The sequence below is a fragment of the Enhydra lutris genome, unplaced genomic scaffold (assembly GCF_002288905.1).
Source record: "Enhydra lutris kenyoni isolate GAN:26980312 unplaced genomic scaffold, ASM228890v2 scaffoldscaffold16, whole genome shotgun sequence".
In the NCBI taxonomy this organism is placed as follows: domain Eukaryota; kingdom Metazoa; phylum Chordata; class Mammalia; order Carnivora; family Mustelidae; genus Enhydra; species Enhydra lutris.
This window is the reverse complement of record NW_019154100.1, coordinates 24,077,250-24,082,192: the sequence shown is the minus strand read 5'-3', so window position 1 is coordinate 24,082,192 and position 4,943 is coordinate 24,077,250. Positions and strand designations below refer to the sequence as shown.

General features: G+C 38.9%; 1 pseudogene; it reads right to left on the bottom strand.

Moving 5' to 3' along the window:
* Positions 1–2,699: 2,699 nt before the first annotated feature.
* On the bottom strand, positions 2,700–4,206 carry LOC111147219 (annotated as a pseudogene).
* Positions 4,207–4,943: the final 737 nt, after the last annotated feature.

Genomic DNA, 4,943 nt, shown 5'->3' with positions numbered 1-4,943 from the left:
GAAAATAAAAATTAAAATTACAATCATTCAGTTGAAACAGAAGAATGTGATGGTCATCGTCCAGGATAATTGCTCAACAAACCATTGAAAACCTCAGGGTTTCTCTTCCTCGTTCGCCTGCTGATTTCATGTATAATTCTCAATTAATTCTAATTGCTTCAGCCAGTTGCTAAACCTTTTAGTAAAGAATGTGAAATTACAGAGATTTCATTTTACCCAGTCAAGTTATGTATTTGAAGAGAATAATTTTCTTCCTGCTTTCATTGTATTCATCAATTATTAAATCTATATTAAATAATCTGTAATCTACTCAAGAATCTTAAGTGAATCATTCTCAACAGAAGCCTGCTTGCCATCATTGCCTCCAACTTCTAAAAATTTAAGCAGATTGCTTCTTATAAAGACTTCCTATTTTAGTGAACCTGGTTGGCTGGCTCCGTGAGCAGAGCACGCTACTCTCAATCTCAGGGGGTCATGTGTTCAAACGCCACGATGGGCATAGAACTTACTTTAAAAAAAAAAAAAAAAGACTATTTCATTTCTTTTCAGTTTTTCTTTTTGAGCTCCACTTTTGTATTTTCTATACCTGTGATGACGTTGACTTGTATTTATTCTCAACAATCCAAATTAAAAAACAATCTGTAGGGGCACCTGGGTGGCTCAGTGGGTTAAGCCGCTGCCTTTGGCTCAGGTCATGATCTCAGAGTCCTGGGATGGAGCCCCGCATTGGACTCTCTGCTCAGCGGGAAACCTGCTTCCTCCTCTCTCTCTGCCTGCCTCTCTGCCTGCTTGTGATCTCTCTCTGTCAAATAAATAAATAAAATCTTAAAAAAAAAAAAAACAATCTGTAATATATTCAGATTTTACACAACTTAAATATATTTTCATCTTAAAAGTTAAAATACAGGAGCACCTGGGTGGCTCAGTTAGTTAAATGTCTGACTTCAGCTCAGGTTATGATCTTAGGGTCCTGGGACAGAGCCCCAAACTCCAAGTCGTCGTTGAGCCCAGCCATTGGCTCCTTGCTCAGGGAGGAGTCAGCTTCTCCCTTGCCCTCTCCCTCTGCCCCTCCCTCCCAATTTGTGCTCTCTCTCTCTCTCTCAAATAAATAAAATCTTTTTTTCAAAAAGTTAAAATACATGTACAAGTAAAAATTAAAATGAAATCTCATATACTATTTTCAAAAAACTTTTCTTCTATAGTATCCAAAATTATTTATTACATTAAAATGCAACATAATTTATAATAGATATTAGAGTATTCAGCCAAAATTATTTAAATAAAGCTGAATCTTAAATTCAGTTTTCTGAAAATTTAACTAAACTTTTTACAGATTTTCATGAAAGTAAAACTGTTCATAATTCTATATTTCCATGTCCAATTTAAAGCATCAGCTTCCGTCTTAACCATGTTATGTCTAAACCACACATACACATTTAGTAATATGAATTGTTCGTTATTGCAAAAGTTCCTCAGTTGCTGTATTTATCTGTCATGAACCTCTTACTCAGGTCTAAGTTACCACCCCTATGTTGCTTCCTGTCCTTTGCTACAAACAAAATTTTAAAAATTAGAATAAACATTCTCATTTCTGTCTCTTTAAGGTTCTGTGAAGAGTATCTCTGATATCTACTTAGGAGTCAAATTTTTAATTTCAATGAATATTGACTGCTAACTAGAACAGCCATACTAAGTAGCCAGACACTCCCTTCTGAAATACATAAATGTTTTCTTTATTATTCCACACAAATGTATCATTTTCAAAACCAAGTTTGTATTGTGCTTTACCTATCATTTCACACTTTGAACTTCTCTTTTGTCTAGTTTGATATCTATCCATTGGCTGGATCTTTTAGGCAAGATTGCTCTATTGTACCAGCATCTGACCCATATTTCTGTATGCTTCATTCAATTAATATACTTATTTATCTAGCAAACTATTAAGAACTCTTTCAGGCATTGGGGACCCAAGACAAATGGAGCATAATCCCTTGTGCTCAAGGACCTTGGAGTCTGGAAGATGTAATAAGAAAACTATTCTAGAGGCACCTGGGTGGCTCAGTGGGTTAAAGCCTCTGCCTTTGGCTCAGGTCATGATCCCAGGGTTCTGGGATCGAGCTCCGCATCAGGCTCTCTGCTCGGTGGGGAGCCTGCTCCCCCCCACCCGCCTGCCTCTCTGCCTACTTGTGATCTCTGTCAAATAAATAAATAAAATATTAAAAAAAAAAAAAGAAAGAAAGAAAACTATTCTAAAACCTTGTAGAAGCCTGGATTTACTATCATTTTTCACTTTTTCACAAATTCATTAATCATATCAAAATAAAGAAAGGTGAATCTGAAAATACATGTCCCTAGCAAACTCTCACTTCTAATAATGTGTTTACTTGGTGAGAGGCCCTAAATGATACTTCAAATAATCCTTTCCTGAATCTTGCTCAGGAGCAAAATTGGGTTTGAGCACTCCACCTTCTTCTTCTTCTTCTTTTCTTTTAATGGATCAGTTATTTAATTAGGTTCTTTGTAAGATATTTTATTTATTTATTTTTAATTTTATTTATTTGTTTTAGAGAGAGGGAGAGGGAGAAGCAGACTCCCCCCTGTGCACAGAGCCTGACAGGGATCTGTCCCAGGACCCCAAGTTCATGACCTGAGCCAAAGTCAGACACTTAATGGACTGAACCATCCAGGTGCCCCTCTTTCTAAGAAATTTGGAACATCAATTTATGAGGGTAAACTCCATTTGTGGGGAAAAAGCACAGAGAGGAGGTAGCCCTGAAGCTGCGGAACAGCTTTAATTTTTGGCAGAATTTGTGAGTTCACATCTTTCTGATCAACCTTGCACTACTCTGCAATCTCACATTTCTCTTTCTCCATGTTGAAGAACTCACCTTCCTGGCGTCTAGGGTTATACAGCTTCTTCATCCTGAGTAAGCATCAGTGAGGTGTTTGGGGATTTTCACACTGCTGATAGCAATTTTGGTAGAGGTAGCAATCACAAATTTCTGTTGTTCTATGCAGAGGAACCTGACTAAAGGCCAGAGGTCCGGTTACAGCTAGCAAGACAGTGCTCAGTTGCTTCAGGAAAACCACCTTCTTGCGTCTGTAGTGCCCAGTGAGAATGATCAAAATGGTGCTAGGAGTGATGCTAGTTCAGTTTTCTCAAATGCTGACTGGAAAGTTTCTGCCGTGGCTCAGTAGCTTTTGAGACACATCTTCAGTAGGATAATACCTAGACATTTTGCAAAGTTTAACCACTCGGGTACTACCATTCTTGTCACCAATAATAGGTTTTGTGACAATAGCAAAAACCTTCTTTTTCTTTTTTTTTTTTTTTAAGATTTTATTTATTTATTTATTTATTAAAAGATTTTATTTATTTATTTTTTAAATTTTATTTATTTATTTGACAGAGATCACAAGTAGGCAGAGAGGCAGGCAGAGAGAGAGGAGGAAGCAGGCTCCATGCTGAGCAGAGAGCCCAATGTGGGGCTCAATCCCAGGACCCTGAGATCATGACCTGAGCCAAAGGCAGAGGCCCAACCCACTGAGCCACCCAGGCGCCCCTATTTATTTATTTTTTAAAAGATTTTATTTATTTATTTGACAGAGAAAGCTAAAGAGCACAAGCAGGCAGAGCAGCAGTGGGAGAGGGAGAAGCAGGCTCCCCACTGAGCAGGGAGCCTGATGCGGGGCTTGATCCCAGGACTCTGGGATCATGACCTGAGCCAAAGGCAGACACTTAACGACTGAGACACCCAGGCGCCCCTTTATTTATTTATTTATTTGATAGAGATCACAAGTAGGCAGAGAGGCAGGCAGAGAGAGAGGAGGAAGCTGGCTCCCCGCTGAGCAGAGAGCCCGACGTGAGGCACAATCCCAGGACTCTGGGACCATGACCCAAGCCGAAGGCAAAGGCTTTAACCCATTGAGCCACCCAGGCACCCCAAGAACCTTCTTTTTCTTGTCAACCCTGGATTTAGCTGCTCAATACTTCCTCTTGTACATGGCCTTTCTGGACTACATAGCCGATCGGGAACATCCACCAATTCCTCTGACAAGGACAGGGTTTCGGCTGCAATGGAGCTTTGCCTGCTTTGGCATTTTAGCCTCGAGGTTACCCTTCTTGACCTTGCCACCAGCATCAGCCTTCTTGGCTCCAGGTTACTTCTCCTTAGTATCGGGCTTCCCGGCGTTTTCGCCTGCCATCTTGCAAGACAGGAAAGTGATCCATCTTCTTCTTTTTGAAAGTTGCCACTGTATTTGCTGATATCTGATCTTGGTGTCATTCTCCTTGATTTTCAAAATCACAAATGTTCAACTATTCATTCTGGACTGAGTTTGCTGGACACAGGTCATGCAGTCTAGTTGACTGAAATTATTTGGACCTCTATACTTCATTTCTCATCCATCTTAGGCTCCAGTTCCTTCCAGGCCACTTTTGTTTTACCTTATTAAGCCTGAAAACATTCTCCTTGACATAAAAGAGACACTCAAAAGAATTTTGTTTACTCTGCTACTTGTTCACATTACAGAGTTAGCCTCAAGCATCAGACCTAATTCTCCTGTTATCTTTTTGCTCTAAATATGATTTATATACTTTTTTATTTGTCCTCAGCAGATCTGCAATTCTCAACTCATTTGGGGCCTTAGCGTTTTTACAGATATATGACATTCTCCCTATTCATACTTGGTTATATTTCCTTATTTCCATCATTTGTAAATTTTGTATTAGAATCTGAACTAATCAGAAAATATCTCATAATAGCATACTGCCTTCTTCAGACAACTCCCTCTTTCCTTCTTCATTGTGGTCATTTAAAATTAAGTAATCAGAATTGAATATTTTAGGGCAACCCAATCCTCTTGATCATGGTACATCTACCACAGTACACGGAAAATACATATGTAGTAAATGATATTAAATGAATGAAAATCTCTTCCAT